We start from the raw sequence: 20,394 nt of genomic DNA on the forward strand, positions 1-20,394 counted from the left end.
GGGGAGCCCCACCTAGTATTGGGAGGGTTCTGTTTCGGCAGTCCCTCCGAGGAAGTTGGGTCCGTGTCGGCTTCGGTTGCTCGGACCACAGTACCTCAGTCCCCGTCTGGAGCCTAACGCCCCGGGGGATCAGGGTTTGGGTCCCTCTTCACAGGAGGACCACTTGACGTTGCACCCGTCTGCACGTTTTTGTGAATACTCTTTATGTGTGTGCACATTTTTTCTGCACCGGGTGGAGTTTTTTGGGTGTGTTCACACACCAAAGGCTTTTCAAAAAAAAAAAAAAAACATTTAATACATGGCAGATAATTGCCAGAATACTATGGGACAGGCCAAACAAACAAAACAGTAGTTCTTGGCTGACTTTGATTGAAACATTGTATTAAGAACTGTACCATAAGGGTTGGGTCAGTGTTGAATAATCATCCTCTTCTGTGTGTAAACTGCAGCTTGAGCTACAGAGCCTTTTTCAGCAGGCAGTACTGTAAACAAACAGAGATATACAATATGTGAAATGGTGCAGGAAGCTTTTTTGGTTGTCTCAAAAATAAATATTCATGTTAAGCCTCATACACACGGTCGGACTTCAAACAAACTTTTCTGTGAATTTTTGTTTGAAGGGCTTTGGCCATGAACTTGGTGTGCATACACACAGCAGGACTTTTTCAGCAAACTTTCCCAAAATCACATGTTTTTTCAACTCTTTTCTGCTCTTTGGTCAACTTCTGCTATTGTTGGTTGATTTTAACATTGGTTCTGAGCATGCGTGTTTGTACTTCGGACAAAAGTCCGATGATCTTCTGTAAACACGATAGGACTTTGCACCGTAGGACATTTGTTGCCGAAAAGTTACTACCCATTTCCTTTAGCAGAGTTTAAACATTTAAATGTAAAAAGATGGTATGAGCAAATGTTTGTACGCCCTCTTATTTAATTAGATTTACATACATATTTTCAATTATATGAAGGTTTGGACAATTTGCTTTTTCTCAAGGATTTTCCCCCCAAATACTCAAGATAAAAACCTTCATGTTTATCAATTTGTCTGCGTAGGAGACAGAGTTTTCCTTTCTGTGATGTGTATTTTCCTCATATTTACGACGCTGTGGAATTCCATTTTGAATAAAAAACCATGTACAATACTTGTGTTTGTTCTGCTGAATGGATATTAAAATACTCAAACAAAAGTATTACTGCAAGCAATAGCAAAAACTCAACCTCTTCTTCAGTACTGACCTCTGTTAAAAATGAGTCTCCATCTAAACAATTAATAAGTAGAAAGAAAAAAGGGGGTTTTGGGACTTTAGATGAGGCAAGTATAAGTGCATAATAAAAAGGACTAGTATCTAGTTACCGGTATACATAGGCTACATGTCGTAAGTCCCCTAGGGGAGCAGGCAGGTACTCAGATAAATAGTTGAAATTAATAAATCTGATTAACTAAATGCAGCTGATGTAAATATTACATAAGTTGCTAAATACTGTGTAATTTTAATAATATACAATACATAATTTACACAGGAATTAACATAATTGATAAAACATATTTATTGTCATTGATACACATATTTATGCAAGCAAGAACAATTGATAAATTACTTACATACATATACAGGTCCAATAAATTATAATCATCATAATAAATATACATATTCAATAAAATCGTAAGAATTCATAATTTGAAAACAAGCTTAGCCTGGCATCCTAGAATTAAAACTCGATGCGTTTCGTGGCCTTGACAATCACTCACCAGGAGTATAGATGCATGAGTAATGGCTAAAAGGTAAGATGGAAAAATAAATAAATAAATCGGATCTTAATAAATGTACCATGCACTTTATATGAGGGAACTAGGGTCTTATACGTTACCTAGGGTGAAACCCATATATGTACAATTGGCCCAGGGATTGCCCGAGATGTAACGGGACCGTGGCTCTGAAGAAGATGTCCTGTCCGGGGTTGAGGCAGGGGCAATCCCCCCCCCCCCCCCCGGAACACAAAAGCTCGGAGGGAACCAAAAAAGGGGCCAAAGATAAAGACAGCCAGGAATCGGATCGGATAGGCACGACACACTGCCAGAGAGAAGGTGGACCCGTCAAAAACATATAAAATAATAATTAAAAATAATAATAAAAAGGAAACAGCGTGGTGTAGTATAAAGCAATAGATGAGAGCGTGTAACCAGATGAAACTTATTGTGTGATAGGGGATGTATGTATAGTATGAAAATGCAAGTACTGCTTCACTTGAGTTTATCATAAAACTACTGTAAACGTATACAGTGGATGAGCATAATCATCATGTTTATCTTGAATGAATTACCAATGCATTACAGGGGTGTAAAGGTAAATTATGAATACAAATAATAAAAATAGATGTAGATAGGTGGTAATAATAAATTCTAAAGTCCCAAAACCCCTTCCTTTTTTTTCTACATATATACATGGGGATGGAGGCAAGTCTATGACAAATTTTGGTTGTTCTTTTTTTCTAAACAATTAATAAGCTAATGTTTTGAATTACAGCAATATTATTCATAGTTATTGGCAATCATTATTATTTTAATATTAACCAATAGAAATAATTTATTGTCTTCTACAGCATATGAGACCCTAAGGACATTCTTAGGGTCCTATATAATGTTTAGGAGTATACTTTTATAAGAGAATTTCCCACCCAAAGTCTCCTAAAAAAAACACATGATATATTTATTTCACAGAATTACATTTTAAATTCCCCCATCAAATTTTGCTCTAAAGCCCTGTACACACGATCGGAATTTCCAATGGAAAAAGTTAGACAGACTTTTTCGATCGGAAATTACGACCGTATGTATGCCCCATCGGAAATTCCGATGAATTCCATCGGAGTTTAAATATAGAACATGTTCTATTTTACTCCGATGGAATTCCGTCGGAATTTCGATGTTCTTTTGGTCGGGCAAAAGCCTGATCGCGTGTACACAGCATAAAAGTTTGATTTCACAATGCTGAAGCGCCTCTGGAACAAATGGAGTTATCAAACTTTAGCAAATTTAAGCCCAAGGCTGACCATACATGGCTCAGTTTTTTTTTTATTCTGCCAGAGGGCTGAATAAAAAAAATTTAACTGATTCCCACATTCAAGGTGAATGAGGGAATCCTCCCCACTGTGCTATTGTATTGTAGTTGATGTACATTTTCTTGTATGTCAATGGATGTACATAGGTTGACCAATTTTTTAAGTTTCTGCTAGCTCACTAATGTGCATGTCCACTTTTTGATTCAGCATATGTTAAAGGACCTATTGATGACAATAGGTACTGCATGAAATAGCATGATTGTTAACACGTAAAAAAAAATGTAAATGCTTAAAGTGGAACTTTACCCATAACAACTTGATACAAATAATGTTCTTAAGCAAGGAACATACATTCCACATTAATAAATATGCTACCAAGATTAGTGTGTCTTGTAAACTGCCTATAGCATTTTTCCTGTTTACTTTTGCTGGAGACTGCCATTTTGTTGAAGCCCAGAACCCCTGAACAGTAGTAAATCTTTAGGCTGTCAGGAGATCAGAGTCTACATTTTCTGTACAGTGCCAAAAAGTAGAGAGCAACTGAGCATGTGCAGAGCAAGATTACGGTAAAGTAGCTGTGGCTCCCGAAGCAACCAAGATAATCACACACAAACCTCTTGCTGTCCAAGAGCTGTGGCGGCTGTCTGGGGGCAGGTTTGGCATCGATGGGGGGGGGGGCAGGGGACGATGATGTCAGTAAAATAAATTTGGCCACACCCACTCTTTGCTGTGGTACACTATACACATTGCATTACTACTCTCCTTGGTGTCCCAGGCCGCTAAAATGTTTCACTTGAATAACAAGGTGGCAGCCCTAGAGGGCCCTTGGGAGGTTCCCAACAATAATGGGGAAAAAGCAAACAAAATTGGGAACATTTTTAGAATGTTATTTCATCAAACCATTTTCAATTGAATATTCATACAAATTTTCATATGACTTTTGAAAATCGACCATTTTATACCCAGCTTCAGTGTGTTGTGCTAACACATGCTTCCATGTCTTAAGTGATGAGGCAGCTCTCAAACTTCCCTGCTCAAAGGATTTCTTTAGGGGCCATTTGCATCTTCACATTGCAATAGCATTAAACAGTAAACACGCATTTTCCTGTGTCTTACATCAATGCATGGTAAAGTGTAAACCACAGTGTATCGTGGTGCCATCCATTTTACATGGCATCTAAGCCTACAATAACAGTAGTGGGCAATGGACCCACACCACAATGCACATGCTGCATAAAAAAAAAAGTTCAGCCTTTTTGCACATTAGGATGCATTGCCAGTCTATTCAAAATGAATGGGCTGGTTTAATGCACAGAAAGGCTTTGCAGGAATGTGTGTTAACTGATCACAAAGTGTGAATGGGCCCTTAATGCAAAACATCTATCCAGCTTATTCCAGCGCCATTTTACCTACTAAACTGAAATTGCTCCTGCCAGAGGAAGTTATTTCAAACACACAGTTCTCTCAATGTGTTTGAAATAGAAGCTGTTTGGCATACGAGAAAAGTAATCAAAGATTTTGTTTTAGGTCATATTATTCCTCACCTAATATAAGTTTTACCTCTGAGCTAAATTAAAACACACTGAGCATATTATATCACTGCAGAAACAGGGGAGTAGATCTATGTGTCAGATGTGTAATTGTAACCCAATCATGCTCTAAGCACCTTCTGCTACAAGGCCTTGTTCTGAAAGCATTCTCTTTAAACACATAATAGAACCTTACACATTGTATTTTTCTTTTATTAGACCAGTCACAGCAATATATGGCATTAATGTGATTAAACAGTAGAAATTCTCTTTATTCCTTCCCTGGATGCTTCTGCTCAGCTGTAAGTGTTATTTTCATTACGCCAAGGCTGTGAAATTAGGTCAAATATGAATGGAGTATGGTTTTTCCATCAGAAATCATGCAGTTCTAATTTAGTTAATATCCTACTCATTTTTCTCCATGCCGGATAAGCTTTATTGCATTCCAAGTATACGCTGTGTGTTACCTCTGCCAAGAGCTGTGTGCATCATATACTTCTGAAATAAAGCTCACTTCCTTATTATGTTTAAATACCTTTCAGGGCAATATTTTAGCAATATTTAAAACTGACAGTACAACTCTGTTTAAATAATGTGTCATTTTTTGCTATCGGGCACATATCAAGTTGCAATTGATATATTAACACATTTTATAAGACCTTATTTTGTTGTAGCTCTACTGTTCTTCCCATACATATTTAAAACAGTGTATAGTCAGGTTTTAATTGGAATACTGTGTGGCTGGAACTGAAAAAGACTGCTTTTTAATACGAAAAGAATAATGCATGTTGCATAATACTATTTTGACTGATGTTCAGTAGATACGGCTAACTATTGACCTTCAGCTCATTAGTGGCTATATTGTAAATGTCCCAGGTATACGTATTAGGTAATAATGTCCCAGGTGCATTCTTCTCAGGGTGTAGTTCTTTTCTCTGGACATTCAGCGTGATGGGCGACAGTCAATGTTTTGCAGTTTCATTGCACTAGTGCAATGAAGAACAGGAAGGAGGATGGAGGGAGCATGGAAATTGTAAGTTACTGCTCAAAACACGGCCTCTGGCCTTTCTGGATCACTCTTACAGATCTTGACACTTAAAACGGAGTTCCACCATAAAAATGAACTTTCTATTAACAGCTTGCCTTTAATGTAAAAAATATATATATATATATATATATATATATATATATACATATATTTTACTCACTTCTATCTGGTTGTTACTAGGCACATTTCGTAATCTGCCTAGTTCCTGGTCCTAGGTGGTTCAACTTCCTGTCCTAAGACCCCATTGCTTCCTGGGAAATGATGACACTCATTTCCCAGGAGTCTCTGGGCGTTACTGTGCCTAAAAATCTCCTAGCATGCACCTCTCCCAGAAAACCAGGAAGAAAAAGGAACTGGGCTTCCCATGCCCACACATATAATGGATACGACCACAACATGAGCTGGAGGATATAAGGCAAGTGTTTGCAATGATTTCTGAAACGGATGGGGAGCTATTAACATCCCTGGCGGTATGATTCTTTCTGGTTTTAGGTGCTGAAAGTGGTTCAATTATTTTGCATGGAAATTTGGCATTTTATATTTTAGGTCTGTAATTCTTAGAAATAATTCACTTAAATCTGACCAAACAAGAGTCTAGTAGACATCCCATATATGATAAAGTTTTAAACACAAAATCATAAATTATAATATAATAAATAACTATAAATCATTTTAACAAATAATAATGAAATTATAATTAAATTATTCAATAATGTAACCAAATCAAAAACACTGAAATTTGTTCAGTTGCAGAATTGTCGCTGTCATTACTTTCAGTGTTTGATGACGAATTTCCCCACAAATCGATATCGCTCAATTCTGCAAGTGATTCTAATTTATTATCGTTGTTTCCTAGCTGGTCTAAAACCACTTTTGACATAAAAGGGACACTTTTGGTTGCTATGGACAATCTCCAGTTTCCAGGCAGAAAGAACAGTTTTTATTATATAAAAGTGCATGCAGGACACTGGACAAACCACTAGGAACGAAGCTCGGCGGCACACTGGCACTGTGTGAATCGGGCGAGGACACAGCTCGATCACACAGCGGGGAGGCATCGCAGGATCCAGGGACAAGGTAAGTAAACTCTGCCTGTGGATACTGCGATGCGATCTTGAGTCTGGCTCGGGGATACCGCTAATGGTACAGGATTTCCACCCCGAGCCAGACTCGGGAATACCGCCAGGGAGGTTAATATGTTTTAGGGACTATTTAATGTGATTAAATTTAGCTTGTAAAAAAAAAAATTATGCCCGGAACCGCACTTTAAACATCAAATTGTCCCCTGGACAACTGAAGTTCTAGTGGCATCTGTAGTAGTTTTTGTATTTAAGGTAGGACAGCTTGGAAATATTACTTTCCTTCTCAGTTACTCACTCACCACTCACATTGTAGGGAACATCTGTTTTCTGCTTACTCTAGGCTTAAGTAGAACTCCATGGCAGACAGTATCTTCAAGGGTTCCATTCAAGGGAGATCCTTTTAGCATTCAAAGTTCCCAGACCCTTTGGCCTAGGATAAGATAAGGTGTTACACTGGCATCCTCACAGGGCAACTGACCAGAGGGGAAGATCTTTGCCAGGAAGTGCCTCAGATAATTATTTAGACTCCCTGGATGCACAACCAGGCCCTCCAAAAATGCTGATTGGCCAGGTATTCAACATCCTTACTAGGCAAAACCCATACAAGTGAAGAGGATGATACACTGCATGCTTAGAGAACAGTAGCAGACACACAGCTAAGCTGGCTAAAGCTCACTCCTAGGCTGCATTGACACCTGAGCATTTTGTGGCCTGAGCATTTTGTGGACTAGCGCGACAACGAACGTTTGCTACGGGCGTTTCGTCGCTTTAATCAATAGAACATTTCACCCAGGCAGAAGATTAAAAAAATCTACCAACATAAGCAACAAGTGATGAAAAGATGATAATTTATCCTATTGGCTAAAATAAAAAACGTCGAAGTACAAAAACATCAGACGACGCTGTATGCAAACGCGCAAATAAGCATGAATACGTGCGACAAAACGCTGGAAAAAAACGCTGGAAAAAACGACCAAAAGACCGACGCTCAGGTGTGAATGCAGCCTTAGACCCTTTCAAACTGAGTCGCATCGGGCACTAGCAGTAACGTGTCGCTAGTTTTAGCAGTGCTTTCACTGTTTTAGTGGTGCTTTTCGGACGCTAGTGGGCGCTTTTAACCCGAAAAGTGCTGCTGCCTAATTGCTTTTCAGGTGCTTCGGCAGCGCTTTCAATTCATTTTAATGGACAGGAGCAGTGGAGGAGCAGTGTATAAAGACGCTGCTTGCAGGTCTTTTTCTAACGTCCGGTAAGCGCACCGCTCCAGTGTGAAAGCACTTGGGCTCTCAGTCTGGGGCTGCAGGGGAGGCGTTTTTCAGGTGCTTTACAGGTCCTATTTGTAGCCCAAAAGCGCCTGAAAAATGCCACAGTGTGAAAGAGGTCTTAATGTTTTTGTCAAGCAGAGGTGGAGTTGTCAGTACATTTAGGCACCCAGTTGTCTGTAATGTTGTGGCAAATTTCAAATCTGTAAGAATATATATATTAAAGAACCTGAGATGACACTGACCATTCTAATGTGAATTACGTGGTGCTTTACAACATCCATAAAAAAAAAAGCCTATTTAGTACATCCTTGCAATACAAGCACATCTTCATGTGCTTTGCCTTTTTAAACTGCTGCAAATACAGAGCAATGCTAGTTAATCCATACAGAAATCCAGTGAGCCCCTAATTTCCTGTACTGAGCTGACAACTCCACCTCTGCTGCACTGAAATTCCAAGAAGTGTTGTCGGCCCTGCCAAGTTATTTTCTTTTGGACCACAGTACACTCCCTACTTCTTCATCCACATAACATAAGAAGGTGGAGTTCTGTAATCCAGCATGGAAAAACAGGCAGGACTGACAAGTGTCTGCAACCACTAAAGGTCTCTTCTGGAGTATGTATGTGGCAATCCCACTTAAACTAGGATGTTAAGGACTAATTCACACCAGTCTTTGTGTCACAATGCGTGGTTCGGCGAGATCGCCACACTGCTGAAGCTCTGATCTTGCCACATCGCACTGTTCACTTTTTTTTTTTAAATAAACTTTATTGAAATGTCACAGAGATATTTTGTTATGTTCAATTGTCAGCTGCACAGTGCAATACTTTTTTTTTCAGTGCACACTGCCTGCACAACATCGTAACACAGTGATGTGAAACGGGCACACCGGAGGCAAGGCATTTTGCTTGTCATGCAGTGGGCCTGTGCTGGAATAGCCCCCCATTGCAGTCCCACTGCATCTGGTGTGAAAGTAACCTAAAAGATGTATAGCTCGTTTTTAGATGCAGCTGTGCAGAATAAGTAAGTGAGCCATCAGATTACTAAACACAGTATTACCTGCACTGTGGATACAAAGGAACACCAAAGCAACCTATGAAGTGGCGAGAAGCAGAGCAGGGCCCTCAAGTTCTTATATGGGTCATGTGGACAGGTTTCCTGCTAATTTCAGTTAATTTTATTGTTGAACTGTGCCTGTAAAGTCCTGAACATTTAATTCAATGCAGACTGTAATCATAGAGCTTTATTTTATTGTATTAATAGTGCTTTAGGTTCAGAAAAAAGTCACTACTCTTATATGATGGCTTCAAGAAATGACAACTAACAGGCAAGAGCTTGAGTGCCATCTAATGGCTGAAGATCAAAGTGTCTCATTTAGGCTCCCAGTTGTCTGTAATACTGTGGCAGATTTCAAATCTGCAAGATAATATATATATATATATATATATATATATATACACACACACATATATATATATATATATATATATATATATATATATATATATATATATATATATACACACACATGTGAATTATGTGGTGCTTTACAACATCCAGAATTTTATATGACAGGACAGCAAACCATTGCTCATTTTAAACACCCCATTAGGCAAAGGAACATTGCATAACCAGATTCCCTGACGTGAGCACAGGTTTATTGTTAAACTTACCCATATTTTCAGATGTTGGAGAATTCACCACATGTTTATATTATGTTTTTATTTATCTAATTCTTGTTAAAATGTATGTACTGTAAAGCCAAAACCTTTTTTAAGAGTTCTGGATTTAGTAGAGAATGGTTAAGGCACTTGTCAGTTGCTGTCTGCGTCCCATCTTTCACTTCCTGTCTCAGAGACACAGCAGGAAGTACAAGGAGATATCCCCTCTTAAAGTGTTACTCAACCCAGGAGCCTGCATTCACTATATCTGCTCACCCACAGTACACAGAACATGGAAATGCAATTATTTTACTAAATATAAACTGCTAAATACCTTTTCTCATCAGCAGTATATAGCAGTTTAATGACTTCTATCAGCCGAGCACTGGACAAAGCTTGTAGGAGGAGTTTTCATTCTTCTCTGACTGTCCTGTGAGGCTGCATGACCCCTGATCCTCTGTCTTGACAGTGCTGATTGGCCCTGTGCTGATCACATGCAGCCTCCCAAAAAAAAAAAAATCTCAATACAATGCGTGTCACTGAGTCCTACGGGGTAAAATGACCGCTCCAGCCAAGCAGACTCTGGCTGGAAAAAGCGCACAGAGGCGATTCAGTTCGCATGAGTTGCGCTATACAAGTCATTCATTCATTCATACACACCAAGCTGAGCATGTGCAGAGTGCCCCCAAGGTTATGTACTATCAGCAGATGGATTGTGGCCAGAAGGGGAGGATCAGAGAAGACAGGATCAAACAGCCTTTTTACACAAAAAGCAGAGGATTAACTCCCTATGTTCCACATTGAGTATAACAAGCATGCTTTACTTCATATACAGATTGATTTTACTGTTGTATGTTTAGTAACACTTTAGGATTTAGTAACACTTTAAACATTTGTCACCAGAACAGGTAACATTTCCCCTCTATTTACGTTCCTGTGACTACCTAAACACTTTGAATTTCACATCACCTTCTATACTAACTATTCCCAGGCATAGGGAATGTATACAACACAAGTGGGTTGATTTACTAAAAGCAAATAGTGCAGTTGCTACAGAGTTTAGTAAATTTGGTATAGCTTTACTTTGCAAAGAGTACCCAGATGCAAAGAAAAAAAAATGCATTTTTGCATGCACAAGATTGGATGCTGAAAGTCAACAGAGCTTCTGCTCATTTACTAAGCTCAGGAGCCACTGCTCTTGCAGGATGCAACTACACCTTGTAAAGTACACAGTATTTTTGCTTTTAGTAAATCAACTCTAAGTCGTCTTAGATGTGCCAACCCATTCACACTGCATCCAAAACTAAAAAGATATGCTTTGGCCTTATACGCACATTAACCTTTAACAACCTGGATTTACTGTGTTCTCAATGGTAACTGATTTTGAATAATGCGTGCATTAGGCATTGGAAAATCTTATGCTGCACATTTATACATTACGACAATGGGTTAAAGCTGAACTCCAGGACTAAACAATTGTGAGCCATCTGTGTAAAAATACCTGCTATGGTCAGTGTTCTGCAGGTAAATGTCCCAGCGCGTACAGTACTGTGGGAGCTCAATGAAAGTGAGGCCCCGTACACACGACCGAGGAACTCGACGTGCCAAACACATCGAGTTCCTCGTCGAGTTCAGTGTGGAAGCCGCCGAGGAACTCGGCGGGCCGACTTTTGCCATTGAACAACGAGGAAATAGAGAACATGTTCTCTATTTCCTCGCCGAGGTCCTCGTCGGCTTCCTCGGCCGAAAGTGTACACACGGCCGGGTTTCTCGGCAGAATTCAGCTCTGAACCGAGTTTCTGGCTGAATTCTGCCGAGAAACTCGGTCGTGTGTACGGGGCCTAACAGTTTTATCAATTCAAACATCAGCCACACATGGGACACCCATGATTAGAGGTCATTTATATATACATAGCAAATCGGACCAAATATTTATTTTCTCCAATCAGCCAATTTCTCCAATTCAGCTTTAACATTTCCTTCATAGCTGTCTTGTTCTTAATGATATAAAAAGTGGCCTGTTTATAGAAACTGATAGAACACTATCAATAATCAATATGTAAATATGAATATGAAAGCCTTTGAAGTGGAAAAGTGTATACAGTAAATGTTCATGTTTGGACAATAAGTAAAGCCCTGTACAAATTGCTGCCGCTATATAATTCATGTAATAAATATAAAATTCAAAATAAATACAATTTTTTTTTAAATAAATAAGAGATCTCAAAAGGATGTAATCAATGTTTTTCTACTAATTCAGCAAAGATAAACTGGTGTTGCGATGATCTTGGACTTGCATTGATTAGTTGATACTTTAGTACCAGTCTGGCACTAAATGGTACAAATTTAGTACCATTTGTGAGGCGGAGTGGTGCATCTAAGGTTTTTTTTGCTTGTGTAGTTGCTCAGACACAAACACACTTACTAGTACATTACAGTACATACTTTGAACTTGATACAGTACTACAGCCTGGACTGGGACAAAAATTTGGCCCTGGACTTCATCCAGACTGGCCCACTTTGCCAGGTCTCTCCCATGGCGGCCGGACAACTCCCTGCCTGTCAGTTTTTGGTGATGTGATCAACACAGTGCGAACCAGCACCAGAGGGTTAGGGGTCATGCAGCCTCATAGGACAGTCAGAGGAGAATGAAAACTCCTCCTACAAGCTTTTAACTAGTGCTCGGCCAGACACTGATAGAAGTCATAAGTCTTCTATATACTGCTGATGAGAAAGGCTATTTAGCAGTTTATATTTACTAAAAACAATTGCATTTCCATGTTTTGTGCACTATGGGAGACCAGATATAGTGAGTGCAGAGTTTAGTAAAACTTTAACAGGTCACTATCTTTATTTTTCATACAGCACTCGCCATGTACTAAATGATAATTGTTCTTTTATTGTAGCTGTTCTTTAACCAGTAGTCCACCGCCCGCAGTCATATGACAGCGGGACGATGAACCTCTAGTTCTGGGTGGACGCCATATGATGTTGAGCCTTCCAGATCCACTAGGGGGCGCGCGTGCGCTCGCCGCGTCACTGGGAACCCGATGCACGTGCCGGGGTGTAAACACACAGATCCACATCCTGTCAGGGAGAAGAGACCGATGGTGTGTCCCTTGTACATAGGGACATTGGGACACCGATCGGTCACCTCCCTCAGTCAGTCCCCTCCCCCCACAGTAAGAATCACTCCCTAGGGAACATATTAACCCCTTGATCGCCACCTAGTGTTAACCCCTTCCCTGCCAGTCATATTTATACAGCAATCAATGCATTTTTATAGCAAGGATCGCTGTATAAATGTGAATGGCCCCAAAAATGTGTCAAAAGTGTCCGATGTGTCCGGCCGCAATATCGTAGTCACGATAAAAATCACAGATCGCCACCATTACTAGTAAAAAATAAATAAATAATACAAATGCTATAAATCTATCCCCTATTTTGTAGACGCTATAACTTTTGCGCAAACCAATCAAAAAAAGCTTATTGCGATTTTTTTTACCAAAAATATGTAGAAGAATACATATCGGCCTAACCTGAGGAAATTTTTTTTTTTCAAACTTGTCCCATCTTTTGTTCATAGCGCAATAAATAAAAACCGCAGAGGTGATAAAATACCACCAAACGAAAGCTCTATTTGTGGGGAAAAAAATTATAAACGTTTCATTTGGGTACAGTGTTGCATGATCGCGCAATTGTCATTCAAAATGTGACAGCGCTGAAAGACGAAAAATGTCTGGGGCAGGAAGGGGGTGAAAGTGCCCAGTATTGAAGTGTCCTTTCAATCACTAGTCTTTACAATGTCTTATACTTATCTGCCCTTCCTCAAAATGTTTACTGTAAAGCCTTTTGGGGGTGGCACAGGAGACTTTTGAAGCTGCCTTTCCAAAGTCTCCTGGCCAAGCACTTCTTATTCTTATTCATTACTAGTGCTTGGAGCACTAAATCCAAGCAGGGGAAAACACATTTTATCTCCAATTTAACGGAGGCCGCTCTCTGTTATGAAGGTCTCTCTGTTATTTTTTTTTTTATATACAAATGCTTTTATTTAAGAAATACAGGCATGAACAATAAGCATCCAGTACAGAGTATATAGAAAAAACATAGAACATGTAACAATGTGTGGTATCAATGAGTATAAGGTCTCTCTGTTATGAAGGATCCCTGAAGGTCTCCCGGTCAACTGGTGTAAAAACAGTTTAAAAAGCATGCCACAGGTTAGTTCAAGTCCAGTAAAAGTTTATTATTGTTGATATAAATCATAAGACAAAGCCAATACATTTTGGGGGCCCGAGGCTTCCCCCCCTTACCAAGGATTTAAAGAAAGCTGTAATAGAGGCATACTGTATTACTTGACCCAATAATGCAAAGTAATGCAACTTATAATGACAGCAGTGTAATCTTAAACTGACAGCATTCATTAATTTGGAAAGGCAGTCTACTGTATAAAGAAACAATGTGCAATCTTTCCATGGAAATGAATAACGTTTCTTCTGCACACACATGAGGACAGATAAGTATAGGACTTGGATGTGGGTCATGCTGGGGGTTCCTTTTTTAGGATAAGTGTCATAAAAGTACAGTTATCCTTTAAAAAGATATTTACATTGGTAAAAATACAGCTTAAATAAAACTCCCGACTGTCGATTGAGGCATAAATGTAAATTTTTTGGCCATTCTCTAAATACTTGTAAATATATAGTAGTAAAAATGTTTTGTATCTTTACTATGAAAATGTACTACAGCACTGAATCCGACAAACAGAATAAATAGTATGTCATGTATGAGCCAAATTTTCTTTCTGGGCATGTGAATTACAGCATCTCATGTCTATGTTTTTTTTTTCAACTGGTGTTGCATATGATATATTTCTATAGGCATAGCACCATCTAGTGGCACATGTTCTGCTTCTAATGGACTGTTAGGAACATGTGAACCCCACAAGACAGTAAGGGACTGCTTTTTTCTTTAAATATTCATGTTTGCCAGTTTATTGTTCATGTCTGAACTAGCAAATTGTATGCTCACATATTTTACCATGTACCATGTGACATGCGTTAATATGCTTGCGCAGCTACACAGTAAATAAACAAAATGTACTAACAAATTTGATTTGCTTTGAAATGTAATCACTAGGGTTTTGCATGGACAAATTGTTTCAACCATATTTCTTTCATCAGAGGTTTTTTCCAAAGCTTCTGCCATGGTCCATCCTAAAGTCTTTAGGAGTGTGCTATGATTATAAGCTGGTCTCTGTTGATGATGAGGTGATAGCCATCCTCACTATTAGGTATCTGAAGATTAGGTTTCTTTCTTTCCACTCCCAATGATTCAATAAAACCTGTGCCTCTTCCAGATGACTGAGTAATAATGCTCACTCCTGCCTGATTTACTAACCTGTCATTCAATTACCTGTCAACTGTATTCATTTCTATAAATCAGAGACAGTGGGCCAGATTCACAAAGAGATACGACGGCGTATCTCCAGTCGTATGCGACTGATTCATAAGAATCAGTTACGCATAGATCTCCCTTAGATCCGACTGGTGTAAGTGACTTACATCGTCGGATCTTAGGCTGCAATCTTCCGCTGTCCGCTAGGTGGCATGCAAATGAGGAGAAACGCCGATTCAGAAACGAACGCCCGCCCGTCGCTTTTTTTTTACGTCGTTTGCGTTCGGCTTTTTCCGGCGGATAGTTACCCCTGCTATATGAGGGGTAGCTAATGTTAAGTATGCCCGTCATTCCCGCGCCGAGTTTCAAATTTTTACGTCGTTTGCGTAAGTCGGTCGGGAATACGGATGGCCGGAATTTACGTTGCCACTGAAAACAATGACGTCCTAGCGACGTCATTTGGAGCATGCGCACTGGGAAATATCGGCGGCGGCGCATGCGCAGTTAAATCGGCGCGGGAACGCGCCTGATTTAAATTGTACACTCCCCCTAGCCGCGGAATTTGAATTCCGCCGGGGGAGTTACGATCCACCGGCGCAAGTTTGGAGGTAAGTGCTTTGTGAATACTGCACTAGCCTCGCAAAAGTGCGCCGGCGTATCGTAAATCACATAGATTACGCATAGATCTAAAGATCCGCTAATCTATGTGAATCTAGCCCAGTGTTTTTACAGAATGCATGTATCAGGTGAACCCAAAAGAATAATAATATGACACTTCACAACAACTCTGGTCCAATAAACTGTTAATTAAAATAAACCAATGGAAAAAAAGTTACAATATGTTTACTATGTAGCATACTCCCTTTCTTCCGGACTCAAATAAAGAAAAAAATATTAGAACAGATTGTTTAAAAAGGAAACCATTTTCCAAGCTATTAGAGGGAGGAGAGAAATTTGTGGTTCTCTTACATCCAAAGATGAGTGAGAATTTCTTAAGCTGCAAATTTATACCTTCTTAATTGCTAACAAATGCCACTTGGCTTCCTAAGGTGGGAGAGAAAAGCAGGGTGAAATGTTTTACTACAAGCAGGTCGCTACTAAACAGGGCTCTTGGACAAGTTGCTATTTAAGCTTGTTTCTGATGTAGGGTCAGGGATCTCTTAAGATTCCCAACGATCCCTGACCAAATAAAGTTCTGTCCCAGACTATACTTCCTACGACTGAACACTCTTATGACTTTGATTATGCTTTATATATCAAATCCAAGGTGGCTGCCTAAGTCCTGCAGGAACTCTAGGTCCAATCAGGACCTAGGCTTCCCCAAGATGGCAGTTATAATCCTCAGTTGAGGACAATCATCTCTTATGTTATATTTTCCCTAGCAACAATCTCAAAGCAGTGGTCACCTGATCACTTTATTGACATTCCCAAACAGAATGAGACAAACATAAAACAAGCTAATACTCCACCCCCAGATACAACAGGAGAGGGCAATACTAAGGGGCCTGACCTAACCCCCTCCTACACACAGGTAACCTGTAGCACTAGTGAGGCACCACACAATTGTTTCCACATATATCAGGCATATGTTAAGTCCCTAAAGGAAGGTTTGTAATGCAGGAATTACTAACCTGCCTCTTGAATATGTTTTGTTCCAACACTTGTGTACACTTTGGAATTCTAGTGCAGTGTTTCTCAACTCCAGTCCTCAAGGTGCCCCAACAGGTCATGTTTTCATGCTTTCCATTATCTTGCACAGGTGATGTGATCAGTTTCACTGCCTTAGTAATTACCACAGCCATTTCATCTGAGGGAAATCCTGAAAACATGACCTGTTGGGGCTCCTCGAGGACTGGAGTGGAGAAACATTGTTCTAGTGTCCCAGCTTTCCAGTGCATTACACACATTATTGAAAATACGTTTAGGAACTAAAATAGCTATGAGTGGCCCTATAAATGTTTATTATCTAGATAATCAATAATCTATAAGCTTAGATACTGCTACTGACTGATTAAAAAAACATGGTAATGCTGTTATTACTCCAAATCAGATTTCAGCTGTCATATTCCCAGCACTGATAAAAACACGCCTCTAACTTGTTGTGCCTTTAGCAATGCAAAGACTTTTCTTTTAATAAAAATTTAAATGTATGTACCATACTGTGTTAGATTGTATGCAAAGATATAATGCAAAAGTTAACAATAACGAACTGTTCTGTCTGCACAGTGATTCACAGGACCCTAAATATATAATTTAATTATTTCTGTCCAAAATCCTTACATGAGTAATAAACACTTAGATTTTTTGCTATGCACACTTTTCTTAGTGAAAGAGTTTTTCTATCCTCTTGGCCAACCTCACCACAACCTTGGTTATTCTTTTTAATTTAGCAACATAGTTAAAGTGAGTATATAGCTGTTTCTTTAACATGCATATGCCTATCCACACTTCTGCACAGTTCACAATATTGTTAAATTGTTCCACTATAACCTGTATAATATTTTCCTACTATTCAAGTCTAATCACAACATACATATACAGATGAATGAATAGGGACATGCCTCCTTCCCTTCTGCTAGCTTATATGGACCTATCAGGATTTCCATTTAGACAGAAACAGTCGACAGGAAAGCTAGCAGCTTAGAAAACCAAGCAAACCAAACATATTGTATGTTTTGCATAGGTGTGCGCAGACTATTGCATTAGGGTGTGCACCCCAAAGCTCAAACACACATGCATGTGTGTATGTCTACATATATATGACCCCGGAACATTGATTTCCCTGCCGGCACAGTGAAAGAGAAGAGCATAAACACTTCTCTTTTGCCAGAGCCGGTAAGGCCTCGTACACATGTCCGAGAATCTCATCAGGAAAAACGTGTTGTTTTCCCTGACGAGATTCTTGGCAAGAAACTCTTGTCGCCCAAGTGTACTGACTTTCATTTCAAAAGAACAGCGGTTCTCTTGAAAGAAAAGAACGCAGTGACGTCATTGCGTATGACTAGGGCTGTGGAGTCGGAGGAAATTTTGGGTACCTGGAGTCGGAGGAAATTTTGGGTACCTGGAGTCGGAGGAAATTTTGGGTACCTGGAGTCGGAGTCAGCAAACAATGCACCAACTCCAACTCCGACTCCTACTAAATTTAGACTGTCGGAACATTTAGGAGTCAAAACATTTATCTACCGACTCCACAGCCCTGCTATGACGAGCATGCGCTCGTCACATTCAATGCTATCGCCGCCATCTTGCTTTACCCTACCCATGCCGTGGAAGCTATCGCGCATGCGTCAAAGTCATTTGGAGCATGCACAGGTTTCCACGGTGACAGGTAAGTATACACACTCTCGGGTTTCTCGTCGGGAAACAGGCCGACAAGAATCTCAACGAGAAAAAAGAGAGCAGGTTCTCTTTTTTTCTCGCCGAGATTCTGGCCAGATTTCCAGACAATAAACCTGAATGCCTCGTACACACGAATGGGAATCTCGGCAAGAAGCAGTTTTCTTGCTGGTTTTTGCCGAGAAACCCGGTCGTGTGTACGAGGTCTCAGAGGGAGATCTTTCCCATGTTCCTGCTGCTAAACCGAGCAATAATACTAATGCACATGGGATGATTAGGGTGTGCCTGGGCACACCTGGCATACCCTGTGCGCACGCCTATGATGTTTTGTTTGTAAAATAGAAGGTTCCATTTACAAATGTGTAAATATTCATATTTATAAAAAATAAATAAAAAAATTAACAAAACCTATATCAACTTCCATTTATGTAAATGTGAAAATATTATAAATACAATATAGATAACCATGTCGTGCATGGTTGCTTTTTCTGTGAGGATTTGATTTGAATTTTTACATAAAGACAAGAAGTGAACAACACAAACTGTAGGTGAGGTTGAAAAGTCTTGCCGATTTCACATAAGTTCTTTTGTATGCTACTAACAGCACAATGTTTTGTACACACACAAACCGGCACTTACACAAACACAAAATAAGTGAAAAAACCGAGGACCTCCCATTGGTTTTATTACGTGTAATACAATTTAATAACTTTTTATGCATCTGTTGCTTGAATTTATATATTACATTTCAGCTGTGTAGATGAAGTGTCATTGAGGAAAAAAATGTGTTTTTCGTGCATGTATTTATGCTCTTATTAAGTCTTTGCTGATCTTGCAATGGCTTTAAATATGCTAGAATTTTACAGCTATTGAAAGTAATATGACATACTTTGGCACTACAAAAATGTCACAGAATAGAAATGTCTGGTTTTATTGAAGCATTTTCTGCATCAGTATTTTGCACTGTGTGGTCTTATTGTTCTTTTTTTAATGTCACGGATATATATTTTAAGCAAGAGTCGCAAATTAGGTGCGCTTGACAGAAGTCAGTGCATGTTATCATATTCTGTGTACATATAGTATTTTGTTTGCCCCTTGAGTCTTTCATTTTTTGGTTTGTAGAGTAGGAGACTCTGTAGTCAAATGGTGTCAGGAGAATGTCCACAACATCATGGAGTAGTTCATAATGTTATCATTTGAATTTATGATGTGGAAATGAAAGGATTCTTTGCTTTTTTATGCATAGTATATTGTAAAAAAAATGTAACAAAATATGTTATTGGCTACATTGCTTGTTGACCATATATACAGGAGAAGTTTAAGTTGCAACAAAAAATAAAAATAAAAAACTTCACTGTTACCTTTCAATAGTCAGCTTGGATGGTATATAAGGCCCCTTTCACACTGCCGGACCGTTCAGGTCTGCCTGTCAGTGTTACTAAACCCAAGACCCTGCATTCACTATATCTGGTCTCCTGCAGTACACAGGACATGGAAATGCAATTATTTTAGTAAATGTAAACAAAATACCTTTTCTTACCAGCAATTAGAGCAGTCTTGTGACTTTTGTCAGTGTCTGGTTAAAGCTTGTAGGAGGAGTTTTTATTCTCATCTGACTGTCCTATGAGGCTGCATGGTCCCTGACCCTCTGTCTGCACAGTGGTGGTTGGCCCTGTGCTAATCACATGCATCCTTCAAAAAATACACCAAACTGAGCATGGCAATGTACTATCAGGAGATGGATTGGGGACAGTAAAAGAAGGGGAGGATCAGAGAACACATGGTCAAACAGCCTTTTTAAACAATGCAGAGCCTTTAACCCCTTCCAAAGGGGTTTGCATATACAGACTGATTTTACTGTTGTGGGTTTAGTAACACTTAAATGTGAACAAGATTACAAATCCTTGCTGTAGTTAATTTGCTAAAGGCAAAAAAGGCTGTTTGCTCTGTAAGGGAGGTTGCAATTTGGAATGTTCCCCAAGGCTTATTGAACGAAGTGAAGTTCTGATGACATAAAACAT

Source organism: Rana temporaria, chromosome 4 (genome assembly GCF_905171775.1).
Source record: "Rana temporaria chromosome 4, aRanTem1.1, whole genome shotgun sequence".
Classification (NCBI taxonomy): domain Eukaryota; kingdom Metazoa; phylum Chordata; class Amphibia; order Anura; family Ranidae; genus Rana; species Rana temporaria.